The sequence below is a fragment of the Triticum dicoccoides genome, chromosome 3B (genome assembly GCF_002162155.2).
Source record: "Triticum dicoccoides isolate Atlit2015 ecotype Zavitan chromosome 3B, WEW_v2.0, whole genome shotgun sequence".
Taxonomy (NCBI): Eukaryota; Viridiplantae; Streptophyta; class Magnoliopsida; order Poales; family Poaceae; genus Triticum; species Triticum dicoccoides.
The window spans coordinates 370,512,487-370,534,606 of record NC_041385.1 but is presented as its reverse complement, the minus strand read 5'-3'; positions in this window follow the sequence as shown (position 1 = coordinate 370,534,606).

Sequence of the window (22,120 nt, the reverse complement as noted above, 5' to 3'; positions counted from 1 at the left end):
GATTCTTCCTCTCCTCTCCCTCGCTCTCTCTCTCTTGTGTCCGAACGCGCCGGTCGCCGCCATTCGCCATAACCACCGCCACAGCCTCCCCCTCGCCTCTCCGACACGTTTCCCAGCTCCGCCGCGACCCCCTCTCCCTCCTCACCGAGCAAAGCAACCCGGGCGAGCTCCGCTTCATCGCAATCGCCGTCGTCTTCAAGCTTCGGCCGACGAGATCACCGTCGTCGCTCTGGCTGCCCCAAGCCTTCCCCGAGCCCGCTTCGACGCCCGCTGCAACCGCGGTGAGCTCCGCCACCGTTCCCCTCTCTCCATTTAGCTGCCCGCTCGTCGTAGCCCTCCTCCCCACCACGGCCGAAGCTTCTCGCCGCCGTCCATGTCGCCGTTGTCGTCTCGGCCCACCTCCGCCCAAACCAAGCACCCCATCGTGCTCCCGGTGCCACGAGGGTGCCGCCGAGCCCCTCAGGTGGCCTCCCTGTGCCCCGCAGCCCGTTCCCGATCGAAGCCGAGCTCCGGCCGCCGCCGCGAGCTTTGCTCCGGCGAGCTCCGGCCTCCCCAGCTCCTCTCACATGCCCCTCCAGATGCGCGAGAGCCCGGGCTACGCCCCGGTGCTCTCAGACGCCGTTCCCGTTGCCTGTGGCGCAGACTCCGCCGCGTCCAGAGGTCGCCGGCGGCGAGCCCCGTCGCCTGAGCCCCGCCATGTGGGCCCGGCCCGTCAGGTGATTAGCTCAGTGCTAATCACCGCTTAATTAACCCCCCCTGACACTGACAGTGGGCCCCAGCGCTGCTAACCTTTTTAATTAGGATTAAACTAACCCTGTTTAACCCCCTGACACTGACGTGTGGACCCCACACGTCAGGTTTGACCCCAGTCAGCCGCAATTGACTGCTGACGTCATGCTTACTCAATGTTGACGCAATATATATTTTCTGGAATTAAAATAATTCAGGAAATTCCAGAAATTATTTTAAACTTCAAAAATTCATATCAATTCAACCGTAGCTCAGATTAAAATAATTTATATATGAAAAATTATCAGAAAAATGCAATCTTTCCATCTGTACTAGTTTCATGCATGACAAACCAACTTATACATGCTGATTATGAGAAAACACATTATGGCATATATAAGAGCTTACTTTGGAGATACATTTGAGCCTATGGTTCAAATGGACTTCAAACCAAATGAGTACTAGTTGCATTAACTCAAACAGCATCACATCTTCATGCCATGTTCATGCATCATATTGTTGCATATGTTTGTGTATTGATTGTTGGCACCGTTCCTTCTCGATAGGTCTTGCTCCGGAGACCGTTCCAGAGTACCTGTCTGTGAAGCAGTGCCTCCTCTGTTGATTTACCAGGCAAGCAAACCCCCTTGTTCATTCCGATACAATCCTACTCTCTCGCTCCTGCTCTCAGTTATTGCATTAGGACAACAACGATTCATCTACTACTTTGTGCTGCGGTAGTTGAAGCCATTTCTCTGCATGACCTGTCATTGCCACAGTAAATAGTTGAAACCCACTAGCATGTGTAGGAGTTGATTGAAGCCACTGTTGTGTTCCTACCATTCTATGCCTGCTATTGCTTAGAGTTGTGTCAGGTCTGGTTCATTGGGAATGAATTGGAGTGTTACGATATGTTCTGATGCTGAGAGTGAAGTGGTGAACACGATTTGGTAAAGGTAGCGGTGAGAGGCCATGTAGGAGTACATGGTGGGTTGTCTCACTGGAACCGTCCTTAAGCACTGAGTTCTATGTATGTTGTCCAATGACTCGATACTACCACACATTGGGTTCCGGTAACTCGACCCCTCTCGACTTATTAACCAACTTGGTCTCTGTCTAGGAGTCGCAACTAGTTTCTGGTGTTTGTAGGTAGTGCTATTTTTCTACCAAGTGGCACCCGGCAGGGTGGGCTTGGGACAGACTAGGCACACGTGGCCTGGTGTACCGAGTGGCACCCGGATGGTGGGCTCGGGAACCCTGCACACATCGTTTGGGGCCGTGAGCGACACCCCGGCCGGATCTCCTTGCGGATGGAACCCGAATAGGCGATAAACCTAGGCTAGAGTCTTGTGTGGTTAGTCAGGTCGTGGCCGACACCCTCGCCAGGCTTCCGCTTGAAGGTTGCCGAGATACATGACGTGTACATGGCGGTAAGCGGCGAGAGCGTGTGTGAAGAAGTACACCCCTGCAGGGTTAACATGATCTATTCGAATAGCCGGGTCCGCGGTTATGGACTTCTTGGATGCTTACATGGTACATAGACAACTTGAAGTGGATACTCTAAAATGCTCAAGACAAGTGTGAGTGCTATGGATGGCCTTCTCGTAGGGAGACGGGGATGAATCCATAGTAAGTGTATTGTGTGGTGATTAGTGGACTCGTGTACGTTGTCTCACCTCAAGAGTTTCTGGTAGTCGTAGAACAGGATAGCCACAGAGTCAAAGCTGGCTTGCTGCAACTAAACCCCACATTACTCTCTTGATACAAATGCATGTATGATAGGCTCTGATGTAAGTCTTGCTGAGTACCTTTGTACTCATGTTGCTTTATTTATGTTTTTGCAGCGGAGACTTCGGTCTTATTAGTGTTCTCGTGGACTTCGACGAGTAGCTTGTACCTCAGCTACGATCTTGATCGGACGTTGTAGATAGTCAGGCTCTTCAGCCTTTTTCATTTGTAGATGTCTGTACCCAAACATGTAATGCTTCCGCTTGTTGCTTGTATGCTCTGTATGATGGGTCTTGTGACCCCTGTTTGCAATAAATGCTATGATGGCTCTTTTGAGCCTTTATCTATTTGAGTTGTTGAGTTATGCTGTGATGCCATGTTGTACAACACATACTTGCATGTTATGCGTACGTGTAATGTGTATTGCTATGTGTGGGATCTGACTATCTAGTTGTTTATCCTTAGTAGTCTCTCTTACCGGGAAATGTCTCCTAGTGCTTCCACTGAGCCCTGGTAGCTTGCTACTGCTCCGGAACACTTAGGCTGGCCGGCATGTGTCCTTCTTCGTTCCTGTGTCTGTCCCTTCGGGGAAATGTCACGCAATGAATATCGGAGTCCTGCTAGCCCGCTACAGCCCGGTTCACCGGAGTCCTGTTAGCCCAGTGCTACAACCTGGATTCACTCGCTGATGACCGACACGTTCGATGTTGGGTCATGGATGCCTGTCCCTGTAAGTTAGTGCCACTTTGGGTTTACGACTAGCCATGTCAGCCCGGGCTCTTTATCATATGGATGCTAGCGACACCATCATATACGTGTGCCAAAAGGCGCAAACGGTCCCGGGCAAAGGTAAGGCGACACCTGTGGGGATACCGTGCGTGAGGCCGCAAAGTGATATGAGGTGTTACATGCTAGATCGATGTGGCATTGAGTCGGGGTCCTGACAGCGGCTTGCCGCGGCGCCGCTTGCGTAGGCGAGTCCGTCACACCCCGTCGCCCTATCTATCTTAGGGGTGTGGCTCCGGGGTTGCGTGCGTCCCATTTGATGGAAAAACAGAATGTCGGCACTGCGCCTGTCAACCAAGCGCACTGCATGCGTGAGCACGAGGCCGTGCAGGGGGTGGGGAGTGGGGGTCGTTACCCCCCCTCCCCATGCCCCTGCGAGGCTGAGCCTGGAACGAGACGGAGCAGGTGGCGATGCGGCTTGCCGTGGCGTCGCATGCGTAGGCGAGTCTGTCACACCCCGTCACCCCCCTGTCTATCTTAGGGTTGTGGCTCCGGGGTTGCGTGCGTCTCATTTGATGGAAAAACAGAATGTCCGCATTGCGCCTGTCTACCAAGCGCACTGCGTGCTTAGCGCGAGGCCGAGCATGTCAGGACCTCGATCCTAAGTCACACCGATCTAGCATGTAACACATCATATCACTTTGCGGCCTCACGCACGGTATTCCCACGGGTGCCACCTTACCTGGCCCGGGACCGTTTGCGCCTTTTGGCTCACGTATATGATAGTGCCGCTAGCATCCATATGACAAAGAACCCAGGCTGACATGGCTAGTCGTGAACCCAAAGTGGCACTAACTTATAGAGACAGGCATACATGACCCAACAACGAACGTGTCGGTCATCAGCGAGTGAATCCGGGCTGTAGCAACTGGGCTAGCAGGACTCCGGTAAACCGGGCTGTAGCAGGCTAACAGGACTCCGGTAGACACCGCGTGACATTTCCCCGAAGGGACAGACACAGGAACGAAGAAGGACACATGTCGGCCAGCCTAAGTGTTCCGGAGCAGTAGCAAGCTACCAGGGCTCAGTGGAAGCACTAGGAGACATTTCCCGGTAAGAGAGGCTACCAAGGATAAACAACTAGATAGTCAGATCCCACACATACCAAGCATTTCAATAACATTCACACAATATGCTCGATATGTGTAAATACTACATGGCATCACAACATGACTTTACAACTCCAGTATTTTATTCAATAGGCTCCGAGGAGCGAGATATTACAATCATGGGTCTCATGACCCAACATTTAGAGCATACAAGTCAAGCACAAGCAGAAGCTTAACATGTCTGAGTACAGACATCTACAAATGAAAAGGGCTGAGAAGCCTGACTATCTACCCGATCCTGCCGAGGGCACAAGATCGTAGCTGAGGTAACAAGCTAAACGTCGAAGTCCACGCGAAATTACTAGTGAGACGGAAGTTTCTGCAAAAACGTAAAATAGGCAAACGTGAGTACAAATGTACCCAGCAAGACTTACATCAGAACTAACTACATATGCATCATTATCAATCAAGGGGATGGTGGAGTTTAACTGCAGCAAGCCAGCTTTGACTCAGTGGCTATCCTGAACTACGACTACAAGTAACTCTTTTGAGGTGGCGCACACGAGTCCACATATTCACCAGATCAATACACCACTATGGATCCGCTCCCGTCTCCCTACGAGAACGCCATCCATAGCACTCACACTTATCTTGCGCATTTTAGAGTATCCACTTTCACTTGTCTATGAACTGTACAGGCAACCCAGAAGTCATTTACCGCGAACATGGCTATTCGAATAGATGATGTTAACCCTGCAGGGGTGTACTTCTTCACACACGCTCTCGCCACTTACCGCCATTTACACGACATGTACTCGGCAACCTTCAAGCAGAAGCCCAGCGAGGGTGTCGGCCACGACCTGACTAACCACACAAGTCTCTTGTCCAGGTTTATCGCTTATTCGGGTTCCATCCGCAAGGAGATCCGGCCGGGGTGTCGCTCACGGCCCCAAACGATGTGTGCAGGGTTCCCAAGCCCACCTCGACGGGTGGATCTACGCTTGGTACACCGTGCCATGGTGCCTAGTCTGTCCCAAGCCCACCTGTATCGGGTGCCACTTGGTAGACTACTAACACAACCTACAAACACCAAAAACTAGTTGCAACTCCTGGACAGAGATCATGTTGATTAATAAGTCGAGAGGGGTCGAGTTAACGGAACCCAATGTGTGGTAGTAACTGTTCATGGATCACAAACACAGAACTTAGTTCCTGAGGACGGCTGCAATGAGACAACCCACCATGTACTCCTACATGGCCTCTCACCACTACCTTTACCAAATCGTGTTCACACACTTAGCTCTTAACAGTAGGACATGTTCACCACACCTCCAATTCATCCCTGATGAATCAGACCTGACACAACTCTAAGCAATAGCAGGCATGACAAACAAGCATGAATGAGTAGGCACATCAGGGCTCAAACAACTCCTACTCATGCTAGTGGGTTTCATCTATTTACTGTGGCAATGACAGGTCATGCAGAGGAAAGTGGTTCAACTACCGCAACATGTAACAGATATGTCGTTGTTGTCCTAATGCAGTAAAAGAGAGTAGGAGCGAGAGAGTGGGATTGTATCGGAATGAACAAGGGGTTTTTGCTTGCCTGGCACTTCTGAAGATAATATAGTCCTTCATCGGTGTCATTGATCACATCGTCGAAACAATGTCTACTGAGAGGGGACAATCACCGGCAATCATGGAGGAACACAATCAATGCAATGCACAATATGATGCATGAATGTGACATGGCAATATGCTGTGGTTTAAGCTAATGCAACTAGCAGCAAGTTAAATGGAGTTGGTTTGAATCCAAGATTCAAATTCAAACTCCATATGTGGATATTTAAATGCCATTTATATGATTTGTGCTAAACAGCAGCTATAAGTTGTTCTAACATGCATGAAAATGGTACAGATGGATAGATTGGATTTTTCTAATCATTTTTCATATATAAATTATTTCATTCTGAGCTACGGTTGATTTTATATGATTTTTAGAAGTTTAGGGCATTTTCTGAAAACAATAAATCATTTCTGATTTATTAAAATCCCAGAAACAATTACTACGTCAGCATGATGACTGCATGACGTCAGCAGGTCAACAACACCAATCCAGGTCAAACCTGACGGCTGGGACCCACACGTCAGTGTCTCAGGGCTGGTTTGGGTGGATGGCAAGTGGGCCCGGTCAACGCTGACTAGGCCAAGGTCAGAGCTGACACATGGGGTCCATGGCATTAGCACTAATCTAACAGAAAAACTAAACTAACCTAATTAGGCTCGGGGGCCCACATGGCAGTGGCTCAAGGGGGTGTTTAGAGTGGTCATTAGCAGCTAATGAGACTGCCACGTCAGCGTCATCGGAGTTACGCCAATGGCGACCAAAACGCGGCGGAGGCACACTGGAGGGGCTCGGGTTTTGCCTACGGTGCACCATTCGGTGCACCCTTTGGCCCTGCGGAGAGCTGGCGTGATGGCGCGTCGGATGGTGCTAGTCTCCGGGCCTGGGGTGGCTGGAGTCGACGGCGGCGAGCTCGGTTGCGGCCGCCGGAGTTCGGACGGGGTTGGGTTCGTCGCTACGGTGCACGGGAGGATGAACGGGTGTGTGCTACGTGCTCCTGGTGAGGTGTGGGGCACGGTTCCGTGCTCGGAGGTGAGCTGCGGTGGCCCTGGCCGTGACAACGAGGAACCACCGCGGCGGTGAGTTCACGGCTCCGGTGACTCGGGCGGCTAGAGGTGCGTACTGGCATGGGGAGAAGGAGAGAAGAAGGTGGAGCTCACAGCGGGGTCGGATATGGTCTCAGCGAGCTCGGGGAGGCGGAGACGGCGGCAAATCGACGGCGGCGATCCTCGGTGGCCGAGGAGGGGAACGGCGGAGCTAGCGGCATCCAGGGGCTTCCGGCGCCTTTCGTATGGGTGAGGATGAAGAGGGGGACGAGGCGGAGCTTTCTGGGGCGTCGGCGAGGCGGGGCGGTGGCTGTGGCCGCGGCGAACGGCGTCGGTGGTGATGGTGGCGCTCGGGCACGAGTTGCAGAGCGAGAGAGAGGAGGGGATGAGGACGAGGGAGTGGGCGAGAGGGTCCGGGGTGGTGCGTGGCGTCGTCCAGACGCATCGGGGCAGCCACTACTAGGAAAAGGGCTATAGATAGGACTGATTCTAAGGGCGCACCAGGTAAATAGTGCACCACTACTATATACTAATGGCGCACCGGTTGCTCGTGCGCCATTAGTGTGGAAGACACTAATGGCGCACCGTACTCACGGTGCGCCACTACTGTTGATTTTTTCCCATTTTTCCATACAAACTAATGGCGCAGGTTGACAAAGTGCGCCATTACTAGTTAGAACTAGTAATGGCGCACGACCAAGACAGTGTGCCATTAGTATTTTTTTTTACTTTTTTGCAAACCTACTAATGGCGCACTATGCCAAAGTGCGCCATTACTACTTTAAACTAGTAATGGCGCACTTTTCCACAGTGCGCCATTAGTATACATATGTTTTTTTTTACTTTTCTGCAAAAAGTACTAATGGCGCACCACCTGCCGGTGCGCCATTAGTAACCAGGGTTACTAATGGCGCATTTTGTGGTGGTGCGCCATTAGTAACCTAGGACGAACAAGATATTTTGGACAGCCCACCTACCAACTCACTTTCCCCACTTCATTCTCTCCACCTCCTCCTCCAAGCTTGTCTCGGCTGCCTCCTCCTCCTCACCTCATTTCCACCATAGATTCATCAAAATTAAGTGGTGAAATCACCTTTTTTTTGATAGGTAAGTAAGGGGAAAGCTTTTTTTTGATAGATCTACTTTTTTTCTCCCTAGCTCGCTCCAACAACGTGCACATGCACTTTTTGTGGCCTAGCTAGATCTATGTATGTTTGTGGTGTTGCTTGTGTTTGTGGTGTTGCATATATGTTTGTGTTTGCAGGTACCGGTATTTGAAATGCGATAGTTGCCAATATTTTGCCGGAATGTTGATTCATTTCCGTTTCGGCGAGAATTTTGGCACTATGCATTCTTTTTGGTCCTATTTTTAGGGAAGGTCATGCCAAAAATTTTCTTGGTTCTAAAATATCGTTTTGCTCTACCCCATAGGCGACCATGGTCCGCACGATGACCGAAGGCATCGTGAATAGGTTTTTGAGCTCCGCGAAGGCCGAGATGCTTCAAAAGAACGAGACGGAGATAAGATGTCCATGTCGAAGATGCAAGCTGAAGAGCCTTATTGCGGACCCGGATTCCGGGCAGGTGCGGGACCACATGCTCTTGCGTGGTTTGATGGATGGCTATCGGTGGCAAGGTGATGAAGATTACTATGAAGTCATCCATGGGGGCCGGGCAAGATATGAGGAAGGGCAACAAGACAACCACCACGGCGAGGGCGGGCGAGAAGACGAAGAATCTCCAAGACATGATCACGACGGTGATGATGTACACAATCATCATGTAGAAGATGTCGTACATGATGATGAGGAAGATCAAGACGAAGGGCATGATCGTGAAGACGAAGATGCCGGAGCAGACGACGATGGAGGCTGGGTGCAGGACCCTCATATTCAAGAGCTCCTTTGCAAGTAGACGGATAACGCAAGAGCTGCCGCCCGAGAGAAAGCCAAGATGGATCAACTGGATATAGATGCGGTTACTCCATTGTATGAAGGATGCAGGCCCGAGGATACCCACCTGAAAGTAACGCTCATGGCTCTGGAGATGAAGGTAAAACAAAAAATGACCGACGCATGCTTCGACGAGAACATGTCATTCTGGCACGAACGTCTTCCCAAGGGGAACAAGTACCCGACCAGTTTCGAGGAGGCGAAGAAAATCACGTGTCCTTTGGATTTACCGCACATGAAATACCATGTGTGCATGAACAATTGCATCATTTATGGGGATGAGCACGCGGAGTCTACCATATGTCTGGTGTGCGGCATCACTCGATACAAGAAGAGGAAGAAAGCTCCTCGAAAATCGGTGTGGTACTTTCCGATCACTCCTCGTCTGCAGCGGTATTTCGCGGACCCTAAGGTAGCAAAGCTCCTGCGTTGGCACGCGGATAGGGAGGAGAAGAAGCGGGAAGATGACATAAATGATCCGAAGATAAATAAAAAAGACAAGATATTGAGTCACCCTAAGGATGCGAGCCAGTGGCAAGCGTTGAACTTCGAATACCTAGAATTTGGGAAGGATCCAAGGAACATCATGCTGGGCGCGAGCACCGATGGAGTCGATCCGTTTGGCAGCCAGAGAAGCACACATAGCACCTGGCCTGTGTTTGTGTGGATGTACAACCTTCCCCCCTGGTTGTGCATGAAGAGGAAGTACATTCACATGAGTATGCTAATTGAAGGACCGAAACAACTAGGGAACGACATCAATCTGTATCTGGGGCTGCTGAAGGAGGAGCTAGACACGCTGTGGAAAACGCCAGCCAATACGTGGGACGCCGCAGAGAAAGAATATTTCCCTATGAGAGCCGCACTGCTCACGACGGTGCACGACTATCTTGGTTACGGATATCTCGCGGGGCAGGTAGTCCATGGATTTTCTGGATGCGTAAGGTGCATGGATGACACAACGTATCGCCAGCTAGATAGAGATCCCGGGTCTTCGAAAACCGTGTTCATGGGACATTGAAGGTGGCTTCGTGACGATGACCCATGGAGGAAACGCAAGGATCTGTTCGATGGTGAAACCGAACCCCGAAAACTCCCATGTACGAGGAGCGACGAGGAAATAGACGAGCTGTTGAAAAATTGGAAAGACTGCCCACTGCCGGGAAAGAAGCAAAAGGCGCCAGAGCTAGGAAAGAAGCCAAAGGCGCCAGAGCCGCTGCTAAAGGTATGGAAAACGAGGTCTGTTTTCTGGGACTTGCCGTACTGGAAGATCCACCGTGTGCCTCACAGCCTTGATGTCATGCATATCATGAAGAACGTGTGCAAGAGTCTGCTTGGTACCCTGCTCAACATGCCAGAGAGGACCAAAGATGGGCCAAAAGCAAGGGCAGACTTGAAATCAATGGGCATCAGGCAGGAGCTTCACGCTAATGATGATGATGATGATGAGGCGAAGCAGGACACAGAAAGTCGTCGCAAAGGCAAAAAGGCCAAGAAGACCGGAAATGACTACCCTCCCGCGTGCTTCACTCTAAGTCAGGAGGAGATCGAGCAGTTTTTCACCTGCCTCCTAGGAGTAAAACTTCCTTACGGTTACGCGGGGAAGATAAGCAGATACCTAGACCCAGCGAAGCAGAAGTTCAGCGGGATGAAGTCTCACGACTGTCACATGCTGATGACGCAGATACTTCCAGTTGCAATCCGTGGGATCATGGACGCGCACGTCCGTGAAACGCTATTTGGCCTATGCAACTTTTTTGACGTCATCTCTCGGAAGTCGATTGGCGTGAGGCAACTCAGAAGGCTACAGGAAGAGATCGTGGTGATACTATGCGAGCTTGAGATGTACTTCCCCCCCGCATTCTTCGACGTTATGGTGCATCTGCTGGTCCATATCGTGGAGGATATCATCCAACTCGGGCTGACGTTCCTGCACAGCATGATGCCATTCGAAAGGATGAATGGTGTCATCAAAGGATACATTCGGAACATGTCACGTCCAGAGGGAAGTATAGCCAGGGGCTTTCTGACCGAAGAGTGCATCTCCTACTGCACGAATTATCTAGGCATCGAGAACCCCGTTGGTCTGCCCGTCAACAGGCCAGATGGGCCAAGGTGCCGATGTTCCGTGTCAGATGGGCCAAGAGCGTCCTCAAAGAAGACCGATATTTCACCACCATGGTTATACCCGAAGCCAAATCCAAGACCGCTGGCGCAAACGTCACCGCGAAAAATGAGCCATGGGTACTGGCTTCCCAAGTGGACCAATGCTTCTTCATTACCGACCCGCCAAAGCCCAGTCGTGTTGTCGTGAGGAGAGGCAAAAGGAAGATCATCGGAATGGATGGAGTAGCCAATGAGCAAGACTTCGACAAGTACGGCGACCCGAAGATCAAACATGATGACGATGATGAAGTAGCAGCACACACCACAAGAAGAAGTAGGACCACCCTACCTAAAGGACATCCGTTCCACAGAAGAACTCCATTTGCGAAAAAGAAGGGCAAGAAGATTGTGAACAGATAGCTAGCAAAGATCGATTGTATTTAAATCGTAGTCTTCATTTCTCGATTGTATTTCATGGGCACTTTTTGATATCATGAATATTTTTAAATTTCATGGGCACTTTTTGAAATCATGAGGACACTTGATCTCGATCGCCCTCCATCTCGATCTCGATTCCCCCTCCATCTCGATCTCGATCCCCCTCCATCTCGATCCCGCACCCTTCCCCGCTAGCTCCACCGCCGCCGACGACCCACCGCAACCCTCCCCTGCTCCACCACCGCCGACGAGCACCCGGCCCCCCGCACCCTCCCCCGCTCCACCGCTGCCAACAGGCACCCCCTGCACCCTCCCCTGCTCCACCGCCGCCGCCGATGATATTTTCAAGTAACAAATTTGAACATATTTTTTAAAAAATTATTATTGTTTTTATAAAAAAAAATTACTGTTATGATTTAAACAAGTTTGAACATATTTAAACACAAATAAATATAAAAAACAGCATTTAAAATGCATAAAAAATATTGGGGAGCCTGGGAATCGAACCCAGGACTTCCTGGTGTGTGTGCTGCGTGCTGACCAGTCGGGCTAGTGGGTGGGTTCTGTTGTAGATAGGGTTAGGTTATAGATAGGGCTAGTGGGCTAGATTAAAACAAAATTCTAATGGCGCACCGAGGGGTGGTGCACCATTAGAATAGTCGTACTTATGGCACACGAGGGGTGGTGCGCCATTAGAAAGCTTCCCCCCACACTAAATCCCCAATCTCTCTAATCTCTCCCCTGCCTCATCGATCTCACCCGCTGCCCCCCGTGTTCGCCGCCCCCCTCGCCGCCCCCCTCGCCTCCTTCGCCGTCCCCGAGCCGAGCGTCGGCTCCCTCGCCGTCCCCGAGCCGAGCGCCGCCTCCCTCGCCGCCTCCCTCGACGTCCTCCTGCCCAAGCGCCCCTCCCCCCGCGGCCCCGCCTGCGCCCTCGACGTGCTCGCCGTCCAACACCGCGCGGCCTGCCCAGGAGGACCGCCGCCGTCTTCCTCTTCGACTACGAGGACCCGGACGAGCTCGGACGCCCAGGAGGACCGCCACCGCTCGACGCCCTCGACCGTGCGGCCTGGCCAGGAGGAGCGCCACCGCTCGACGCCGAATTCGCGCCGCCTTGACTAGCTCCGGCTGCCCTGAGTCGCCCTCGACCTCCCAAGTGAGCACCGGAGCCGCTTCCCCCTCTTCCCCCTCTTTATTTCCTTCTGATGTGTTCTAGGGTTGGGGGTTGGAGAAATTTGGATAAGGAAAGGGGGTTGGAGAATTAAGTAGCTAGGGTTTTCCAAATGTTCAAATCTCTGAGCTTGCATTTAGATGCATTTTAGAGGATACTAGTCTCAACTAAGCATCCGCCTAGAGATTCTTTCTTTAAGTAGCTAGGCTTAATTAGTGAATTTTCCAGTGAGTTTGGATTCATGCAACAATATGAAACATTAATTACTATTCTTTCTGGCCACTAATGATAGATGTAACATGTAAGAAGTCCATAATTGATTAATGCATCTGTTAGTTTGATAGTCTTGTTACTCCTAGGTATCTACAAATGAGTAGATGAATATTTGTTACCAGGAGGGGTTACAATATCTTTCAAACTGATGTTGTTCTCATGATCATGCTTTCTAATGGTTTGATATCACCCAAAGTTTGGCATGGAAACTACAGAGGTACTATGTAGTGTTGTATTACTTCTTCCGGATTCAGGGTGTTTAAATGTGCATTAGTTCTTCTGATAATTAATGGTTAAAGTCCTTTGACAAGAATGTGAACAATAAGAGATGTAACCAATCCCAGAAGTAGAACCATGCATCTTTTCTCTCTACAATTCTCATGCAACAATATGGAACTAATTCTTTAAGTAGTTAATGAGAACACTTGGTCCATATTCATTTGCAGTGAACATACATTTTCACTGTTCTTATAATATTTGCTTGATGTCAGATTATCCTATGAGGATATTAGTCTAAGCCCAGTCTTGGATGCATTGTTTTATCCTGCGGTGGTTAAACCGGTTCTGAAAATTATCTAGTTTGACCTATACTTGTCCAGCTATGATAATCTATTCTTTGACCATGGCAGTAGCTGGCATTTTGTTATGATAATTTCAGTATATATCTTACTATCCTTTGCTGATCTCGTTGTATTTTCAATGCACAGGCAACTCTCCGACGAAGTCTCCTCCAGGTAATATATGTCTCATGCTTTCTAAAGAGTACTAGTATACTGACTAAACTATCCACTTGCTATGCTTAGCTGCTCTATTGTCTGAATCATGACACTTTGCCAGCTGAAACTTGCCTATCACACTGTCGCTGTATTGCTCAACTAAAAACACAAATATTTGTAGTTTTCGTCTGTCATAATGCAACTAAGCATACTAGTTTTTGTAGTGAGACAGTAAGATAGTGAGACAGTAAGAAGGAAACTTCCCAGATTATGTAGAAAGAAAATACTTGGTTTGACAGCAAGTACCATGACATGAATCAAAAAACATATACGGTGGGAAAAATAAAATGGCAGAAACCTGGGAGGTTCTGGTTTGATGTATCTCCACCAGTTTGGGTTGGTGAATGTGGATGATTTTTTTATCCTGTGAACTCATTGTACTGCTACAAGAATTTGGTATCATCATGGTGTAATTTTGTTAACATTCTGGTTTTGTCAGATAGTGGCTACACTAATCTAGAGTGATACAATTTTCCTTCCCATTTGGTATCATCATGTTCAGTGTATACAGTTATAACATCATGTGGGTTTTTTAAGTTTGTTTACAGCTCATGTGGGTTTTAACATCATGTGGGTTGGTGAATGTGGATGATTTTTTTATCCTGTGAACTTGAATGTTGCAATGATGTTTTCTTCAGAGGCTACTGTCAAAAACTTGAGCTACTATCTTGCAAAGATGATGATCATCTTGCTAGTTTGCTAGGTTTTGTCTCCGACCATCGTGTCATGATGAATTTGCAGGTACCCCGAGAGGCCCTTGAGTTTGCCGGAATGTTGATTAACTTCCGTTCCGGCAAATTCGGGTACTACATATGTCCTATTTTCAGCAAAGGTCATGCTGAAATTTTAGCATGACTTTGCTAAAAATAGGACATATGGGGTACTTGCGACTAATGCATGGATCGGGGTATCTTAGTACTTAGTTAAGTAGGATCAACTGCCCCGCCATTCTTGCTGCATTAAACCATAGGTGGCAATAGAGCCAAGTGATTAGTGCCAAGTGATTAGGCCCAACCTAGGGTGCCTCGGCTTAGGCTTTTAGGGTGCCTCGGCGTCGACAAACCCTAAATGATAAAAGCTTAGCTTTTAGGATGCCTCGGTGTCGACAAACCCTAAATGATGAGACCATGATCTTGTTCCTTGACAATAACCAACTTTTTGACCAAACTGTTTTCCTATTTAAAGTGAAACATGGCCAACAATGATGAGGCCGGTGGTTCGGGTGGCAAGCAATTCTGGGAGCTGTCCCAGGAGATGGAGGAACAACCTCACCGCTATGAGGACACCGCGGAAGACACCGATCCTGATTACACAACCCCTAGTGGCGTCGGGGATGACACCATTGATGGTGCCGCCGAGGATGCCACCACTGATGATGGCGGCGCACACACAGATGGCAGCCAACTGAAGAAGCAAAGGAAGGACCGACGCCTGAATGTGCTCCGCACCCTCAAGGAGGAATTCACTCAAGTGGACTCCGACGGGAATCCAACGGAGCCCAAACATATAGTCAAGGGGTACTCGGTTCAGCTCGGGTGCATTCTCCGGAGCACCATCACGATCAACACCGAGAACCTTAGGCATAAGGACCGAGGGAATTTGCGCAACCTCCTCTTCACGAAGCTGCACGAACAATACAAGTTCCCCGCCGAATTTGAAAACACATGCCTCTCAGGGAATAAAGTGAATAGTGCCGCCCTCACGAAGATGAGCACGGCCCTATCTACTTGGAGAAGCATGGTGAAGAGAATGATTGATAAAGGTGATAGTTATGAGAAGATCAAGGCGAAATATCCTTTGATGAGCGAAGATGACTACAAGGAGTTCAAGATAAAGTGCGAGAGCAGTGCAACCACCGAATCAAGTCAGTGGGGGAAAGAAATGTGGGAGTTGAACTTAGGGGAACACAAACTCGGTCCCGGCGGTTATAATTATTCAGTTTTCATACATTAAAATTGCCTTTGAAATGTATGGCCAGTATCATCTACCGCGCGGGAAAAATCCCGCCCTTTCGTGTTTAATCGGGTTTGTATCGATGGATCGTGCGAAACAACAAAACTATAGTACTATACAGTACAAGTGATAGTTCACTAGGCCATCGTGTCGTCTACTCCTCCGTTGTAAGAGTGGAGCGCTCGCTTTAAAAAATCTTCTAGTCCATTTCGCCGACATGTGGGACATCAAGCTACCGGGTCCACGTGCCATACCGGAATACAGTGCAGAGCAGCCGGGGAAAAGCACCCCAGTCATGGAGCCGGCATAGTAATGAGCAATGAGGCGTCAAATCACAAAGCTGCTCCTTTCCCGCAGTTAAGTTGGAGGGACGAAGTAATAATGCTAAAAAAAGAAGTTGGAGGGACGAAGCAACCATCATTTCACTCGTTGCAGAATCCGCTTCTCCCTCATCTTCTTCAACTTAACCACGTGTTGCTTCTGCCATTGTTCTGCCTCATGTGGGACGCGGATCAGCTTGGTAAAGCACTGACATGTGGGACCGCATGTTAGCAAACCGCCAGGACAATGTCCTCCGAAAATAAGAAACCTCCCCCGCCATTCGCGCGGCAAAATCACCTCCTTTTTACTAATCTTTGATTCTATAATTTTTTAGATCAATATAATTGAGATTTGTATAGATAGCACACAGGAGCAAAACCAAGTGGTACGGTTAAGGGCATCCACAATGTGTCGCCAAATGTGAAAATAGCTTTTGGCATCGTGGGAACCATTGTGGACGGTGTTGCCAAAGCCAAAAAGATGGAACCGAAGCTCCCTGATTGATTGATTGAAGGAATAGAAAAATGCAACGTCTCTCCTCTTTCTCACATGCTTGGACGCATGTAGTACAGTATAGAGCATAGAGTCTACTCCCCTGTCCCTTCTATCACAAATCACAAAGTAGTGAGGCGTCAAATCACAAAGCACGGACCAAGCAACTATCATTTCACTCTTCGCTGACTCCGCTTCTCCATCATCTTCTTCGAGAAACCATCTCACTGCACTAGTACTCCTAGTAGTAGTACTAGTAAAGGACTTCCTGGATGCAAATAAGGTGGTTGTCTCTGCTTGTAGGCGGCACTTGCGAACGACTTACCGTGGTCTCCCTCAATGGTGTTCTCCATCGACGCACTTCGCTAAACCACAAAAAAAATCGTCGACGTCACCACAATGGGCAAGGAATTCAAATATAGTTACTACCTCCATTTTTATTGTACACAAGGGCAGTATATCAAAATTACAATTTGCAAAGGGCCACTAACACTAATCGAGGCAAAATTGATGGGGTTAGCAACCAAGGACATTAATATCCCCTGCATGCATGCGGAAGTGAGAAGGTTCGTTTGCATGGCGCTGCATTAATCAAGCGATGAGGAGTGAGATGGTTAGCTCTTTGGTCTTTCGAGAAAAAAATACGCATTAATTGACACGTGAAACGAGGATTTGTATCGATTAAATCCAGCGAAGGAAAACCCTACCTTTCTTTTTTAACACTAGTACTCCTAGTACGTACGTACTTATCCTATTTGGGTCTAGGCCTTGCATTACCAAACATCGCCACACATTTTTGCCAAGCTTGCCTAAAGTTTTCAAAATGAGAAGGAGGTACACTTGCGCATGGCTGTCGCGGTCGCACCGCACCCTCACACGGTCGCTCCTGCACACCACGGTCGCATCGCACCCTCACACAATTGCTCCTGCACGCCGCAAACCCAACGAAGGGAACACACCCTCACTGACATGTGCTGTCACATGTGAACAAACCAAACTCAGCCATCCTATCGCTAGCACATAATTTTCATTCATAGAGTATGTTTATCCAACCGGAGTATCCATACGGCCCGTGCGGTGGTCTGCTGGGGAAGTAGAAGAGGTGAGGAAGAAGGAAAGAAGGGTTAGGAGACGTAGGATATTCATCCAACTGCCTGAAATGGTAGAATGACCCAAGTCAGGCGACTTGCATAACAAATAGTATGTTTTTACACAGCAAAAGATCCATAAAAACAACAACATAAAGAAATACTATCACTCTCGCGGAAAGAGACTGCCTCGTCGTCTTTGGCTGCCGGCGCGAACCAGCCGTCGCTGTCGACGTGTGTCTCCGCACCGTGGTTGTCCTTGGCCTCCAGCTACTCGTTCAAGCGGAGCGTGTGGGTGCTCTGCACGGACGAGAGCACAGCCCGGTTCAAGTCGAGGACATCCGGTTCCCCTTGCAGGAGGGCCTTGATGGCAGCGGCATCCGCGCGCTCCGCGTCGAGTCGAGCCTCCGCCGCCCGGTTCAAGTCCAGGACTTCTGGTTCCGCCTGTAGGAGCGTGTTGATGAGAGCGGCATCCCCGCGCTCTGCGTCAAGTCGAGCCTCTGCTGCCCGGTTCATGTCCAGGACGTCCGGTTCCGCATGCAGGAGGGCCTCGATGGCAGCGGCATCCGCGCGCTCCGCCTCAAGTTGACCCTCCGCCGCCCGGTTGACATCCACGACATCCGGTTCCGCCTGCAGGAGAGCCTCGATGGAAGCGGCATGCGCGCGCTCCGCGTCGAGTTGAGCATCTGCCTCCCGGTCGTCCTTTAGTATCGCCATGTTGAATCACTGGTCCGCCTGCACCATGGGGGACTCGGATGCCGGCACGAAGTCGACGTCCATCGTCTCATACCCATCTGGGGCCTTCTGCGCCGCGACCTCCGCAGTGAACATTGGATCGGCTTGCTCCTCCTTGTAGCTTGGCTCCAGAGAACTCGGGGATTGGCCCGCCGCAAAGCGAGCTTGGGAACGGAGGTCTGTGGCGGCGACCGCCACCGCGATTTCTGCACGGTGCTCCGGCGTCAGCATCTTGTAGTAAGTGATCTTGCGGCGCACCATGGCTTTCCGGCGAACTAGGGGACGCTTGATGCGGGCTAGGGGATCGAAAGGTGGGGGAATGGGCTGGAGATTTGGTGTGGTTTTAGGGCAGTGGCTGGCATAGGCCGAGCAGCGAAGGTTCTGGTGTGAATAGTGGTTCTGGTGACGACCGGTCAATCAGTTTTGACTGTACATCGCTCTTGTCGCGTTCGCGTTGCAGCCCGGCACGCTGGACCCTCCATGTTGCTCACCGAATGGAACGCGCTTCATCTTCTGTTTTCGCTCGCTTGTGGGACCGCAGTTGAGAGCAAACCGACATCCCTCCACCTCCCCCGCCCGCGTCATTTATTATACCACCACTCCCTCCGTTTTATGCGGAGTAAATAAAGACATAGGGAGTATACTACGGATGAGGATCCCCTGACGTGGCCGAACCCATTGAGTAACTGACATGCAGGGCCTAGCAAGCATGGGGTCCGCCAGTAAGTGACCGAAAGGGAGGGTAAGGCAGGGATACCTACGTTAGAGGATCCACTTCCACTATACTACTTTGACTAAATGTTAGAGTAATAATATATGACATGCAACTTACACAAATGTTAGAGTAATAATATATGGCATGAAACTTACACAAAGCGTACAGGGTCTAATGCGTTTTTCGAGGCTAACTTTGACCAGATGTTAGAGTAATAATATATGACATGCAACTTACACAAAGCATATGGTCAATTTCATATGTGAAAGGAGTTTCCAATGATATAATTTTCACATTATACATCTCATGTACTCCTTCCGTCTAGGTGTGTACGTCATCTTACGAAAACCAAATAACCCCAAAACACATAGGCGCGGTGCATTAACTTCTACCTCGTTTCTTGTTTCTTGACATGTGAACCAATAAGAGATGAGGGTGTGCATGCTTTTAATGACCTGAGACTATCAAACATGACATGCAGTGGTTAGTTCATTGCATGCAATACTATTAATTAGCAAATAAACATTAATGTCTCTCGTTTTCCCCTCCTCCTTGGTCAAGGTGCACAGCCTAAGATGACTTACTCACCTATGTGAAATGAGTACTATTAGTCTTGTCAATAGTCAAATTGGAAACCATCTCGAGTACAAACCTAGGAGTACGTACGAATCTAACAATATTGATTGGGCGTTGTTGAATGTTGATACCTTTTTTTATCATAGTAGAGATACTTTGACTACACATAAAACTTATATGTAAAGTAGAAACGATAGGAGGGAGTATATTGTACGTTCAAAAACGAAATGAACATTGAATACCCTTTATATATGATTTGTGGATGCTATGATCACCGATTCAAAATTTTGAATCCGCCTTAGGTATCACGTGCCCCCACTCGTTCCCTCTCGATTTCATCTCGAGGTCCGGAGATCTATTGAAAGAGGACTAGGGTGGGTACATGCGAATGATACTCGGCGGAATGTTCAAATGAGGCATGCGGGAGGATGGAATCGACTGGAGGGCGACATGATCAATGGAGAAGAGGGTTGGAGAGGAATGAGAAATAAGAAAATGCCACATAATTACACTTGAATGGCTCAAATAAACAATAAGTTGTCTCGCTTGGCCTACATAGTGAAAGGCCTAATGCGCAACGCGAAGCACTGACGCTCGAATATGGCCGGGAAATTAGGGAAACTGACAAGTGGGGCACACCCGTCGGGACGACGTAGCGCAGACTAGTCCAATGGAGGAGCTAGCCCACGACCTCCTCGCCACCGAGAACCGTTCATGTGGGTCGTTGGGGCCAACAATGGGGCGTAGCTCCAGCACCGCCTCTGGACACGGCGACCGCGGTGAGCGACACGCTCATATCATCGATAGACACGGTCGGTTTCAGTGTGCCGAGGGTGGCGTTAGTGCTGTGGCACGACCAAAGGTATGTTTGGTTTGTGCCCAAGGTTGCCCCATCAAAGCATTGGGTAGCCAAAATTTTGGTTGAGGTATTGGTTGCCCATGATTTGGCCGAGATTGGCAAGAAAAATGAACTAGAGTTGGCTAGAGTTCATTGTCATGCCAAAGAAATGTCAACATTCCAAACAAAGACCAATCTTTGGGTCATGACCAAAATTTTGGTAAGGTGTACTTTGGCCACAATCCAAACATACCCCAACACCTGGCTCGTCGAGGATGCACGGGGCGCCGTGACGCGTCTGCGAAGTGGTGTAGCACGGCCAACTGCATCCTCTGTACCTAAGACCATGCCGGGTCATCTTGCTTTTTCAATGACATACGGGGATCGCATTTGAGCAAAGGGCATCTCCAATGTTGCCACGGCCGCAACTGACTACCCTGGCACACCAAAGCCCTCGTCCCTTGCGCCGCCGCGCGGTGCGTTCCTAGCCGGCGCCAGCTGCCCGCATTCATGCCGTCTGTTCGTATGTCGTCGTTAAGAGGCTCGGTGCCCGAGGAACCAACTCCGGCGACTTAATGATGCACCCGGATGCTTGGCCTCACCGGAATGCGCTACTCAAAGTGGCAATGCCCAGCTAACCTCCACACCATAGCGCATCGTCCTCCTACCTGGCACCACATCCACCATGACCGCAAGTGCGAACGCTCTGCGGGAGAGCTTGTCTTCGGGGATGAAGGTCGAGGTCGCCGCCCTCGCTCAAGTCGCCTCTCGCGACGCAATAGCGGCGTAGCCGGACGCGGACGCGACCACACAAGCGGTGGCCACGCTGGCGGCCGACGACGGAAGCACCGTCAGCCACGCGTCCTACTTGCCGCCGTCCAACGTCCGACACCGCCGGGGTCGGGGACTCCTCCGAGGATGAGTAAGGCATGGGAGGCGGCAGGGCATGGTGTGCCAACTGCTCCGGTCTGTATCCCGTGTTCTACTCTTCCTCGCCGGAGACCGCACCTTCACTTCACGGGTCTTGAACCCCGCCCCCGTACATAGAGATTGCAGATGGAGGACGTCGGTCGCCGCCGTAGAATAGGTTTAGGGTCGGGTTTCTTTTATTTTTCTGTCCTATAAAAGTTTGAAATGTCATGAAAATCTGCCGTGTTTGCATTAATCTCGGCCGGTGTATATGAACTTTCACAATAATATACATATTGTAGGAGTACTAGCAAGATGCCCGTGTGTTGCACAGAAGATCAAGATCTTGTGGGAGAAAAGGATGAACGAGGGAAAGCCTTATCTGCAAATGTGGAGAGGAGTGCGGGTAAATTGTCATAGTTTCCTTCCTATCCGTTAGATATAGATCGGACAGCCTATATTGTAGGATGACATGCACACCATCATCACCAACTCTGCTTTTTATTGAACCGAGACAAATCTAAAAAACCCAACTAAGCCAACCTCCCAGCATATCGCGCGGGAAAAGACCCGGCCGCGCCGTTTTAGTCGGGATTACCGGATTACTAGTAGTAGTATCGATGGATGGCATGAAGCAACATTTTTTTTGAGGGGGCGAAGCACCTAGTTTAAAAGGAAAAAAGGCGGTACACTCACAACACTCCTGTCGCGGTCGCAATGCACCCCACACACGTTCGGTCATGCACACGGCTCACGCAAACGGAACGCGCTTCGGCTTGCCTCTTCACTGACACGTGGGACTGCACTTGGAGAAACCG